Genomic DNA, 13,711 nt, shown 5'->3' with positions numbered 1-13,711 from the left:
AGATCACTGTTTCAGTAACTGTTGCACACGGACATGGTTTTGGAAGACGCCGTTCAGGCGGTACGATAAGGTTTTCCCATTTTATACCTGGAGGTTTCCCGACACTCTTGACCCTGGTTATGCAATATTCTCGCCTTGGGTCCCCCCGTTAAGACCAGACATCATCGACATCACGGCTCCAGAACGGCCTCCTGGGAACCCCCACCTCCCACAGCCTGTCCTCCTGCCCTCCTTCTGGCCAGAGCGAACTTTGCAGAGGGCAGACTAGATCCTGAAACTCAGAGACTGGAAAGTCTTTAATGCCTCCCCAGTTTTAGTCTGAGTACCTGCTGCGTCACAGGCCTGCAGTGAGCAGGGACTGAACAGCCCAGCGAATGCGAGCCGTGGAGCTGGGCAAGAACCCAGCCCTCACCCACCCCAAACTCCAGGCTGAGTGCTGTCCGCCCTGTGGACACCTTGGGCACAGGGCACAGCACGGTTTCTCCAGTCAGAGGCAGCTGGTAGATATGGAGCTTGAACGATACTGAAGGTTAGGAATCGCTGGATTCTTCCAGAAGACTGGCATCTGCAGATTCATTCCTAACAGTCACGTCTCATTCACAGAAGCAGCCAGCTGGGAAAATGGAACGGGTTTCAGTCCCTTTCCCCACTACCCCTCCTAACTAACTCCTATTTGTGCTTTATGACTCAGCTTAGGGGTCACCTCCTCCAGGAAGCATTTTGCCTGTCTATAATCTTCTTTTAAAAAGCATTCAAAGTCAAGTTAAAGTACCTTTGACCCTCAGGGCCAGCCCATCCCCTCTCTCCTCCCAAGATGACAACAACAGTGAGTTCAATCTAAATCTTGCCGGCCCATTTTTCAGACACTCACATCCATCTCTAAGTATCCTCAAGTAACAGACAGCATGAGCTGTGAATTCCCAGCCTGGCAGGGCAGCGAGGCTGTGCCCGTTTCTGACTTGACTTCATGCTGTCAACCATCTCTCAGGGCGACCTCACGTGCTCGCGAGCAGAATCGGGGGACCCTGTGCCACACAGCCTCGCCAAGACTTGAGTCAGACTTCCTATTCCGGGCGCATTTTAAACCATGAAAAATGTGGCCCCTCGAAACAACTCAAACACCCTCCAGCTGGAGGATGAACACTGAAACAGCGGCACATCCGTGGACAGACCGCTCCCAGGCCGTCTAAACCCTCGAGCCGCTGGTTCCTGCAGCAATTCGTCCGAGCCTCCCACGCCTCAGGCTACGAGAGAAGAACCAGACTCGGAGGGCAACACACTGTCTGATTCCGTTTATGCGAAAAGGGCCAAAGTGTCAGGTCAGAGAGGGAAGTATCCGTTGTCAGCGGCCGGGGGCGGGGGAGCAAACTGAAAGGGGCCGGAGGGGAGTCTGGGGGCCATGGAAATGGTCCACTCCTCGACAGTGATGATCAAGCGACGGTGTTACCCAGCTGTGTGCGTGTTTAGGAAAACGCCTCGTGCTGTGCCCCAAAGCAGAGGACATCTGCCGGACAGACACCAGACCTCAACCAGCTCGATCCCGCCTTGGCCAGAGAGATTCAGACTCTTTCCACGTGCCCTGCTGACTTTGCTTTCTTCTTTTGAGAAGCACTGCTTCCTGTCTTTTTCCTACTTTGCTATGAGGTCGGTTGGCTTTCTGTTGCTGACTTTGGGGAACCCTTTATCAGTATTATAGCTTTTTGTGCTTAGATATGCTTTCTCCTTTAATATCTGGTCACAGGTATCAATCTTTCCCTTTCCGTGTGAGCTTTGCTCCTTCTCTGGTGATCTCCCAGCCAGCTCTCTGTGTCTCACTGCAATGCAGGATTTCAACACTGACCCTTTCATCCCAAATAAACTATCTTCTCGCATTATTCTATTCATATTCTCTCACATTCCTTATAATAACGGGGTTTTTTATGGATACATTGTGTCTCCCCCATTACATAGTAGGCTCCCTGAGAACAGGTACCATATCTGTTGATCACTACTGAATGCCCAAAGCCTAGAACAATGCTCAGCACCCAATGGGCATTCCACAAATAGTGGCTGAATAAATAAAAGTAAAGAAAAAAAACTAATGCAAGTGTATGTGCTGCATACAAACATGCAGGCATGTAACACACACGATACATGAATATTAATGACATTCCAAGGCATCACTGACATCAACAAACATCACACCTCTCGCCAGGAAGCAGCAACTTGGCTTCAGGGCCAATCTCATGAGCGGCAATAGTTACCTAACATTTTCAAAATATTGAGACGCTATGATGTATAAGCCTAAGACTGAAAAAAAAAAAAAAGATTTAACTGAAGAATAAAAACCTTGATACTATATATAAAAAGTCTATTATGGAGCTGAACCTCCAAATAAGAATGATTATTTGAGCGATGAAACAGCCACTGAGCGGAAATGTAATCTGTGCAATAAAAATAACACAGACAGGGCATACAACGCAGTCAGGAATGCTTATTACCTGATGATAACCGGGACAAGTCGGGACGCAAACACGTACACCAGAAAGACAGCAGCAGTAATAAAGGCAAAACACTGACTGTATTTCACTCAAGAAATTATGTTTAACTTTTCTCGACCTTTTCCCAAGGTTTCCCGGGATAAGCTCCCATCTCTTTCCCATAAGGAAAGCTGCATTTCCCGTCACAGTTCTGTCTGCCAAGGGACTGGAATCCTCCACTCAGGGACCTCCTTCCTGAAACCCACCCCTCCATGTGCACGCATCGTCTCTCTCTCTCTGTAAGTGTAAAATTTGGAAAAGTACTCCTTGGTTATAATCCTCGGAAAGCGCCCAGAGTTTGCAGGACCCACTTAAACCCACTTCTGCCTGGTCATTGAGGCTCTGGAGAGCCCCTCACCCGGCTGCCTCTTAGCAATCTGCCTCTCTCTCCCGCCCTGGGAGCTTCTTCAAGTCAGGGCTGGGTTCTCAGTCACTGCAGCATCCCTGTGCCCGCACTCGCTCGCTCGCTCGCTCGCTCACTCGTTTCCCTGCGTGACTACCGCATCCCAGGCACTGTTCTAGAACCGCCCTATCCGACAGAAACAGAACGTGAGTCGCCTGCCCTTTCACATTTCTACCAGCCACATTTTTAAGAAGTTAAAAGAAACGGGTGAAGTTGATCTTAATAATGTACTTAAGCCAATATATCCAAAGTATCATTTCAATATACGATCAACATTAAAGAATTCATTAATGGGATATTTTACGGTCTTGATACGAAGTCTTTGAAAGTTTACACGTACATAACATCTCCATTCAGACCAGCTTCTTTCAAGTGCTCAGTGGCCACGTAAGGCTGGTGGCTACCCCAAGGGACAGACGGTGCAGTTTCAGATGCTTGGGACTCAGCAGCGACCAGTGCAGAAGCCCGTTACTTGTAAAGCCGTGTCCACCGCTACCTGCCCGGACCAAGCGCCTGAGATACCTGCGTGTTCACCCCCGGAGCCCTGGCTTCTGGCTCTGATTTCGGCCCTTCTGTGCACCGCAGCCAGACCAACCGCTCCAAAAGCTAAGTCACGTCCAATCCGTTTGCATCTAAAACCCTTCAATGGCCCATTTTACCAAGGCAAGCACAAGGCGACAGATGTTAACCAGACTGGTTGTGGTGCGTGTCATGATACACACAAGGCACGGAATGAACAGGATGACACCAGAGCCGAAGGTAATGGGATAGGTCAATTACACCTCAATTAAAAAGAAAAAAAAGACCACGCCTTCTGAGAGGCCTGCGGACCGCTCCCCGCCCGGCTCCACCTTCGGCCTCTGTCCCCCTGGCTCACGCTACTCCAGTTCATTCTTCTTGGTGCTCCTTCATCTCACAGGCTCCCCGATGCCCTCGCCCTCTACGCGGGCTCTCCCCAGGACCCGAACACCCTCCTCTAGACGAGCCTCCTTCACCTCCTTCAAGGCTGCTCCAGTGTCTGCTTCTTGATGGAGCACGCATGCCCTGACCAGGCAGGTCAACACCTCAGCCCAGCTCAGCCCACCAGACCCTCACCTGCTCTACTTGCTCCCGGGGGACACGTTACCATCCAAGACGCTATTAATGTCCTTATTTATTATGTCTACTGCTTCTTATCTGCCTCTCCTAGCTATAACGCAAGCACCACATGGACAGAAATCCCTTTCTATTGTTCCTTTACGTGTCTCCACCATCTGGAACAGTGCATGGCACAGAGCAGGCACACATATTTGCAGGCTACATATTTGCGGAATTAAAGACAATGAATGAAGGCATTGTAAGCCCTCAGCCTTACAGAATTTACAATTTAGTGAGAGAAGACAGATACACGGTATATCGGGTAATAAGTACTGTCCTAGTTTGTGCGGGCCGAATACTATAGACTGGGCAGTTCAAACGATAGAAATTTACTTTCTCATAGTTCTGGAAGCCAGATCATGATCCTGGCAAAACTGGCTTCTGGGGAGAGCTCTTTTCCTGGCTTATAAATTCACTTTCTTTCTATGTCCTCACGCAGAGAGAGGAAGAAAGCTGGCTGGGATATCTTCTTACAAAGGTTCTAACCCCATCGTGAGGACCCTGCCCTAAAGTCCTCATCTATCCCTAATTGCCTCTCAAAGGCCCCACCTCCAAATACCATCACGTTGGGGGTTGAGGTTTCAACTCAGGAATTTTGGAAGGACACAAACATTCAGTCCATAACAAGCACCATGGAGGAAAATCTCAGGAGGGGAAATGGGAGAGTATAAATATAGCAACTACCACTTACATAGTAACTACCGCATGCCAGGCCTTGTGCAAAGCACCTTCCGCCTGACAGGACAGTGGGGCCAGGGCCACTTTGCACTGCAGTGGGTGCAATTTTTGCCTCCACTGTCTCCCCGTGTTCCACATCTCCCCCTGGGGACCACCCTGCCCCCACTGTGTGGTCTGGACTAGAAAGGAAGCTATAGGAGGGCAGGGATATTTCTCTCCCGCAGCTGGAACAGAACCGCAGCAACTGCTCAAGAGATGAACGAAGGGATCAATCAATCTTGAGCAGAGTAACAAAGTTACCAGGAAAAGGGAGACCTAAAGAATAATAAATAACAACAACTGCTCTTATGTCTTCTTCAAGAGCTTACTTCCTCTGTGCTAAGTGCTCTGCACCATCCCTGGGAGGGAAAACCCATTCTCCCTGCAGAGCAGCAGAGACAAGTAACCTGCAAAGACAGGCTCACTGGTGCGGGACACCCCCATCCCTGTCCTTTCTGAGACCTGCTTCTGCAGATTCCCTGATCTCTTAGCTCTTTCTTACTCCTAACAGGCAGCGTTTCTCTCAGATGCTTGCAAAGACCTCTAATGAAGTCACTGCCATCTCATCATCTGTGTAACCAGAATGTTCCCTTTACACATTAAAATGTATTCAGAAACCACTACTCCAAGCAGCCACAGGAAGTAATGAAACCCATTAATTGTAGCAGTAATATTAGCCAACTTTTACTGAAGGTTTACTATGAGCCCAAATATTCTGCTGGATACCTGCTGCCCATCCCCTACTCCTTCCTCCGCACAGCAACCCGTGAAGCTGGTATTTTATCGTCCCAATTTTACAGATGAGGAAACTGAGGCTAACAGAGGTGAAGCAACTTGCCCCAAAGTAACCCTGGTCTGCACAACCCCTTGTATGTCCCCAGATGCCTTCTGCTGCTGCTTGGTTTCCTTCTCTGCCTTCAGTGTCCATTCCCTTGGGGCAAACCCTTCACTTCCCACCATGTGGGGCTGTTTCATAGCTAAGACAGCGACTGCAGACTGGGGGCTGCTTGTTTCCTTGAAAACAAAGTTCTTTTTTTTTTTTTTCCTTAAGTTTATTTATTTATTTTGAGAGAGAGAGAGAATGAGAGAATATCAAGCAGGCTCTGCACTGTCAGCCAGGAGCCTGATGTGGGGCTCAAACTCAAGAACTGTGACATCATGACCTGAGCCGAAATCTAGAGATGCTCAACTGACTGAGCCATCCAGGCGCCCCTGAAAACAGAGCAGTTCTTGACAGTCACCCGATTCAACTAAGTACCAGGGCTGTGGCAGCCACCAGACAGGTGAAAAACACCACCGGCCCCACTCACGCCACCCTCCACTCTCAAGCTGCTTAGGGTCAACAAGGGAAAAAGAGGCAGGTAAACAAGGAATCCTGGGGCTCAGACTACCCACCAGACACCAGCAAAACACCACCCTATACCTTCACCGTACCCCCACCCCTCCCAAAAGAGGAAGAGAAAATAAAGGAAAGGCAATTCAGAATCCTGCCGTTAAAAAATTGGCCGAGACAATTTCGGCCTCGTGAATGGAAGTCCTGCGTTTTGTGACCCATGCTGTTATTGTTTCTACCCACCACAGTCTCTATATGGGGAGGTTCAGGGACTACAAGAGCTACACACGCTCAGGGTAACGGCAGGGACCCTGAACAGTTGCGGGGAGTGTGAGGGAGGGGAAGATGGGATCACTGGCCAGAAGAACCCTATCTCCCATCTGCTGTGGATGTTGATCGTAATTGAACGCTGGTCACAAAGCCAGGCAGGGTGCCTGGATGTGGCACTTTGCAAATGCTCATGGATTCTGCACCATGTCTCAGGCTCCTGCCTGGACCCCAGAGGCTTTGTTCCCCAGACCCTGGGGCCAGAGCCTTCCAGACACTAAAGGCCGTACTGGCTCCTTGGCTGCACTATAAGCAGCCTGCTCCCCCAGAGCAAAAGAGGCAGGCAGCCAGAGGAAGGGGTGTCTTTGGGTAGGATGTTGGGTTTCTATCCTGCCTATGTCCTTCTGCTCCAGGCCAACAAGCATCTTTTGCTTGTTTTTTATTTCACTGCCCCCTAACTTCCAGGAGCTGGCCCTGGGCAGAATCCTGATGGCTCCATTGTGCCCCAGCTGTGTGACCAGAGGAGCTCTTTTCGAACTTCTCTGAGCTGTGGGTTCTTCATCTGCAAAATAACGGCAATAATAATAATAATAATAATAATCCTACTTTATATGATTACTGGGAGATTAAAGGAGATAATATATTTATAGCATTTAGAACTGAGGCTGGCCCACAATAAGAACCCCATCACGGCTAGACATTTTATTATAATTGCCTGGTGAGGTTGTAAGGGGCATAAAATGCAAAGAACATGCTTGACATGATATACAGTTTCCTGTTATTACAGGAACTACTATCGTTGTTATTATTACTCCTGCTATTAATTCCTTAGATTACTTGGAAAAACATGAGAGACAGAAGAGGCAGCTATCAGAGGACCATCTGAGCAATATTCTCCAGGAAGGCCCAGAATTTTTGAGGTTTACTAGGCAGGGAGAGTGTAGAAGTGCCTGTCAATGGGACTCATCAACGGTCAAAATGACTCCAGATTGTTGCACTGTTCCCACCTTGGAGCAGGGTACCCCTACAGACACGGGATATATAAACAAGGGAGTCCTGGTCTCTTAAAGAAATCACAAACCAGCATCAGGAGAGAAAGAAAAATAACGAAAACAAGAACAAAAGCAAAAACAAGGAGAGTGATGTGTCTACAGCCACCTATGAAAGGGAATACAAAATAAAAAGCCCAAGTATCCAGGAGAGCATCTGACCTCGAGCAAGCACACTTGGGTACAGCCTTTGGCAAGACCCAGGGCCACCTCGACAAACATATTGGACCAGCAACTATCCAAGGTGCTCGGCTTCCTCAGGAAAGGGATGGCTTGCCGTTGGTCTGACTAAATTCAGGGACACAAACGCAAAGATGAAGTGGGGGACGACTTACTTATCACCCGGGAGACTCTTTAGCTGAGCTGTGAGAGAAATGTCCATCTCAGGCAGTCAGAAGGCCCCAAACCCAGCCAGCCTGCCGGCCAGCCATTCCAGAAAAAACACCCAAAACACAAGGGATTGACTGGATGTGGACAGTGAGAATTCACCCGAGTTTTTGAGCAGCGATCAGAGGCCAGTGGGGGGGAGGGGGGAGTCAGATATTTCAGAACTGAGAAAAAGAACTCCCTCTTTCCAACCCCAGAAAAGCTCCAGCCACGGACAGAAAGCACACACCAGACAGCATGGGGGAGAGGGGGAGGGGAGAGGGAGGAAGAGAGAGGAAAATCCGAAAAAAGAGGCCGGTTTCGTCTACTTTTGAAGAGAAGCCTGGTTTATGCAACATTCTGCACTCAAAAGTAAGTAAAGCAACAACAGTAAAAAGCACCCTTAACCAGGCACGACAACAATGCGACCACATACTAAATCCCCTCTAGGAGTTCGGTGGGTACAGCATTACGGTCGGCACCGGGCCCACCCAACCTTCCCATCACCGGACCCACACACAGAACTCCAGGCGGGCTGTCTACCACCGGCCGAGACCATGAGGCAGTCCTCACCTCTAAGACGCGACTCCCTTCCAACAGCAGAGACCAGGCCACGAGGCTCTGCCCAGCCAGGGATTCTGTTTGTCCGTCTGCTGCTTCCAGGAAGGTTTCTCTCCTAATAAATCTTTCAGGAAGTTCCCACTCAGGGTTCAGAAGACCCATACAACCACCTTCTCCACCGGTTAGGGTTTTAGAAAGATTGGCTGTGACCACAGGACTGTGTCAAGTGAACAAGCCTCAACTTGTCAACGCCAGTATGCAAAATAGGTCTGCAACATCCTATGACTAACAGCAGAGCAGACACAGTCCCCACATCCTCAAGGCTCCCGCCCCCCCAGCACACACACAAACCCACGTTTCTCCAGGGCTTGCTTGCTCCAGCAGCAAAACAGCTCCGGGAGCCAGGACTCAGGGTGGTGGAGTGGGCCGCTGGGGGTTGCCAGGCTCTCTTTGGAAAACCTGAGGCCAGAAAGGAAAACCAAAACTTCACCCTCTTCTCCCTAAAAGCCCTCACAAGAGATTTCCTCTCTTCTCTCATCTTCTAGAAGGGCCAGGGGTCAGGGGCTCCAGCGAACAGAAGAATATTCCACGCTTACAGAGCATCAGGAAAATTCACAGTGTATCCGGGCACCGGACTCTTGCAGCCTCATGGCTGCCCTTCCTGAAAGTCAATACCCACCCCCAACACTGGCGAAAATAAGAGCGCGTGAGTCTGGGGAGGGTAAACACAATTAAACCAACAAGCCATCCGAAAAGAATGACCATGATAAGGCTGTGGGGCCACCCAACAAATCTGTAAATGCGAGGCCAAAGCAGAGAAAGTTTCAAAAAGCAGTTTCGAAAATCATCTGGGGGGAGTGGGGGGGGGGGGAGGATGGTCAAGGATGGAGGGAGCATCATATGGTTCACAGATCTCTCGTTTCTCAAAAGGGGCCTGCAAACCACATCTGCGACCCCAAATCCGTACTGATTGGAGGAGGTCTATTCTTAGGTGTTAGGTAACAATACACCTCCCATCAAGTGCACAAAACCGGAATTCTCTCTATGCATGCCTGGGCCATTTGATGTCTCCCCCTGCACCCACCCCTCCCACCCCCCCCACCAACGCCCAAAACTCACCGCCACTCTGAGTCCGGTGATGAGGAAAGTACACGGTTAACAAGCACACACGGAAATCCGAAAGCCCCTTCCCTCCGTCCAACTAACTACTCATTGCGCATCCCAACCCGCCAGGCCAAGGCTTTCGAGTTCCCAGAAACGCAGAGGGCAAAATTCTAACTTACTGGAAGGTGGATCCCGCCGCGTCTCGGCAGGTCGCCGGCGCTGCCAACATCCTCTCGGCGTGGAAATCCGCTCGGGGGGCCCGGGGGGTGCCGGGGCCCGTCCCCGCGCGCGGCCCCTCGCCGCCCGTCCGGGTCCAGGCCGCCCCGAGCCCGCCCGGCCCGCGGGCCCATGTGCTCGGCGGCCGCACGCGCTCTGCCCGCTGGAGCGCGGGGCTGGCGGGCGGCCCGTGACGTCACGGCGGCTCGCGCTCGGGCCGCGGGGGAGGGGGAAGCGCGCGCCGCCCGGCCGGCCGCGTGCGTCCTCCTCGGGCCCCGCGCGCCCCGCGCGCCCCGGCCCCGGCTCCCCGCCGCCCCGCGCGCCCCCACCCCCTGCCCGCCGCCGGGGCAGCGCGCGGGACGCGGAGCCGCGGAGGGCTGAGCGAGGAGGCGGGGCGGGCCGTGGCCGCCGATGGCCCAGATGGCGCTGGGGGGGGGGGGGGGGGGAGGAGGGTAGAGGAGGAGGAGGAGGGACGGGAGGGGGGTGGTGGGGAGGTAGGGAGAACCCTTCGCACCGGGCGGAGGTCCCGGCTGCGCTGGCGCGGGGGCCGGAGCGAGCCGGCGCGAACCCCACGGGGATGCTTGCACACGGGAGCGCCGCGATTTCTGCACTCGCGTTCCCAGCCCTGCTCCCTACCCCGGCGTCCTGGGAGCTGGGAGCCTTCCCACTCGCCGGATGGGGAAGGCGAGGTCAGTGAATTACAAGATGCTCTGAGATGGGGGGGGGGGAAGACCCCTGCCTTAGCTCCATCCCTAGTGATCCGGGCGCCTCCATGGGTACCACCCAGCATCCGAGGGCCTGGCGCGAAGGGCGCACGCACCTTCCCACCTCCTTCGACGTCTCTGTCTGTCCCCAAGGGCTGAGGTTGGCAAACCCGTGTAGAGGGCCGGTTGTCTGTACCGCTCCCTCTATTAAGTAGGACACTCCTCCGGACCCCCCCGCCTTGAATGCCCAACGGTCCCTCCGAAGGAACTCATAGAGCGCCGGCCTCCTTGCTTTCTCCTCCTAAGCCCTGCACTGCAAAGATGCAAGAGCGGCCTCCGCTCATTTGAGCATTTATTGAGCACTTACGGGGAGCCGGCGCCCTGCGAGGCGATGGGGAGGGTCTGCAGTTGGTCAAAGACCATGGAAGGAGGTCACAGTCCGGTGAAAAGATGGCCACGCAAGTGGATGATTTCAGTATCATGGAAGCGAAGGCTGCCCCTCCCTTCCCCCCCCCAATGCCTACACTACACCCCCTACCATTTCAATCCACTCCCCTCCTCCCTCCTTCTGTGTCATATTCAGTTTCTCCTATTCCGATAGCTTCTTCCCGACGTGAATCTTTCTCCTCTCTTGAAAAAGAAAAAAAAATATTCAACTGATGCTCGCGTACCGACTGCTACCATATTCGTTTATAATCACGAGACTGTTTTGTGCCTGGCACCTGCGAGCGGCCAGAAGGGTCTCTGGGCTGGGGGAGTCAAACCTCTGCAGCCTTCGGGGGCGGGGGGGGGGGGCGCAGGAGCTGGATGAACTTAGCCCTTTGATTGCTTCAACGTTCTCCCAGGAGCCAAGCCTGTCACCGACAAGCCCCGTGTCTGCCTACTGGATGTCCCCGGGCGACAGGAGGCCCAGCTTCTAATGACAACCTCAACTCCCTTCCGAGGGTTGTGACCCTGGCTACCAGATCCTTCCTGTTAGCTTCCTGCATTCGCCTCCTAGCTGAGAAGACACTCTACCCTAGAACTCTTTCAATCTTGACCTTGACTCGGCCTGCCCTCTCTGGATCCCTAATGCACTAAGCTTAGGTTCACAATTTTCCTTTTTAAAAATTCTTTAAAATTAAAGAAAAAAAATTTTTTTCAGAAACATACAAAGAGCATATCTTAATAGCCCTACGTTGCAAAATGAACTATCATTTATCTACATTTTGGTATGTTTGCTCCCAGTTGTTAAAAAAAAATCATTTGTGTTTGCAGAAGTGATACAAAACATGTGCATTGTAAAAAATTAAAACTAATGCAGGAAAATACAGAAAATAAAAGCTAACCAAACCTTCATCAGCCAGAAATAGCTTTCATGAATATCAGATAAATCACAGACATCTATCTTTTATCTTTTGTATGGATATATACATATATATGTATACATATATATATGTATACATACATATGTATACATACATATATATGTATATATCCATACCCATGTGGTATATATATACATATATCCATACCCATGTGGATGGACACATGCAGGGTTGACAGACAGATGAATAGATAGATAAAAAATAAATTTATTTTAAGGGCGCCTGGCGGTTCAGTCGGTCGAGCTTCTGACTTCCGCTCAGGTCATGATCTCACAGTTTATGAGTTCGGGCCGCAGTTGGGCTCTCTGCTGTTAGTTCAGATCCTGGAGCCTGTTTCCGATTCTGTGTCTCCCTCTCTCTCTGCCCCTCCCCCACTCAGGCTCTATCTCTCTCTGTCTCTCAAAAATGAATAAACGTTAAAAAAATGTTTTTAATAAAAATAAAAAATTTATTTTAAAATATTAACACCTCAGGGTGCCTAGATGATTTAATCAGTTAAGCGTCAGACTTTTGATCTCAGCTCAGGTCATGATCTCAGGGTTCTTGAGATCTTTGCTGACAGTGCTGAGCCTGCTTCTCTCTCTCTCCCTGTCTCTCTCTCTCTCTGTCTCTCTCTCTCTCCCCCCCCCCCACCCTCTCACAGTCGCACTCCCTCTCTCTCTCTCTCAAAATAAATAAATAAACCTAAAAAAATTAAATATCAACACCTTAATGTTGCTGTCTTCAGACAATAACTTTACTTTCTTAATTTTACTTTCTCTTAATGGAAGAAAGGGAAGCTAATGTGAAGTTTAAAAAAGGAATTACTGTTAAATTTTAAGTATTTCTTTACCCCAGGAGAGATGTGGTTTCCTAAATAATTCTACAAAGATTCAGAAAAGGGATGGTGAAGAACAAGAAGAGGGTGAATGATGTTTTGCTCACAGGTCTGTCCATTAGGTCTGTACATTTCAGGAAACGCCTTCCCACCACCCCTTACTCGGCCTCCTGTATCTGTTAGCTGTGGAACTCTTTTTGGATTGCCACCGTCCATTCTGTAACTGTGATGCCCGTGGTTGTGCAGTACTGGGTCTATAATTAAATAATTTCATGCTCATGTCTAGTCCTTCTCTTTTCTACGTCCACTTCCTCGTCTGCAGAATCCATCCAGTCACTTATCACACAATTATGGAGCCCCTGGTGTATGCCTTGAACGTTCTAGTCCCCAGGCTTCTGTGGGCAAGAAGACGGAGGCAAGGTCCCTGCTCTCGAAAGTAAAAAGAGGTAGACAACGAAGTGAAGAAGCAAGATAGTTGCAACGGTGATAAACGCTATTAGGACAGAAAATCTAGGTGAAGGGTAGAGAGTGAGGGGTAGGAGGGGCTCTGGGTCTAGATTCTAATCTGACCAAGAAGAAGCCTGCTGCGCAGGCTGGAAAGAGTGTTCCAGGTGAAGGGAACAGTGAGAGCAAAGACCTGGAGCCACATGAAAACAAGATCATCAATCATTTCACAAAGGCTGTCGAGGCAGACAGGCCCACATTTCCCATCGGGTCAGGAATCTCGTGTCTTCGGCCTGCCGTTCTAGCCCCAGGACCCACGCAGTGAATACATGGAGGGCCAATGAGTGAATGAATGAACGGACATCCTGGGCCTTGTGGTGGGATGAGAGGAGAAAGGGCCAGGTTCAGCAGAAGCACAGAGGGGGCATCTATTTGGCACAGGTTGAGAAGGCTGCCCAGGGGAAGTGGAGACTGGGCGGGAACTTGGAAAATAGGGTTTGCCAGTCTGATGCGGAGGAGAATGGGGGGTATTTGAGCAAAGGAATCGGCGCATATACTTGGGAATTTGACAAACTGTAAGTGGTTGGTTATGGCTGGAGTATAAAAACACTAATGGGGAGCGCCTGGGGGGGCTCAGTCAGTTAAGCAGCCAACTTCGGTTCAGGTCATGATCTCACCGTTGCTGGGTTCAAGTCCCGCGTCAGGTT

The 13,711-nt window shown here is 50.7% G+C and overlaps 1 long non-coding RNA gene across 20 annotated transcripts in view; it reads right to left on the bottom strand.

The window, feature by feature from the left end:
* Positions 1-9,859, bottom strand: part of LOC122495810 — a 369,120-nt gene extending 359,261 nt beyond the window's left edge. For 10 of the 20 annotated variants that reach the window (XR_006300594.1, XR_006300600.1, XR_006300601.1 and 7 more), the window contains exon 1: positions 9,636-9,859. This is a non-coding gene — a long non-coding RNA (uncharacterized LOC122495810). Of the gene's footprint in view, positions 1-8,364; positions 9,020-9,635 lie in introns of those variants that run through there. The other 10 variants (XR_006300599.1, XR_006300590.1, XR_006300605.1 and 7 more) reach the window with 5 other exon arrangements.
* Between the last annotated feature and the right edge of the window lie 3,852 nt (positions 9,860-13,711).

This window comes from Prionailurus bengalensis, chromosome F2 (assembly GCF_016509475.1).
Source record: "Prionailurus bengalensis isolate Pbe53 chromosome F2, Fcat_Pben_1.1_paternal_pri, whole genome shotgun sequence".
NCBI lineage: Eukaryota > Metazoa > Chordata > Mammalia > Carnivora > Felidae > Prionailurus > Prionailurus bengalensis.
Note: the sequence above shows the minus strand (reverse complement) of the source record. Positions and strands in the feature narration are given on the sequence as shown.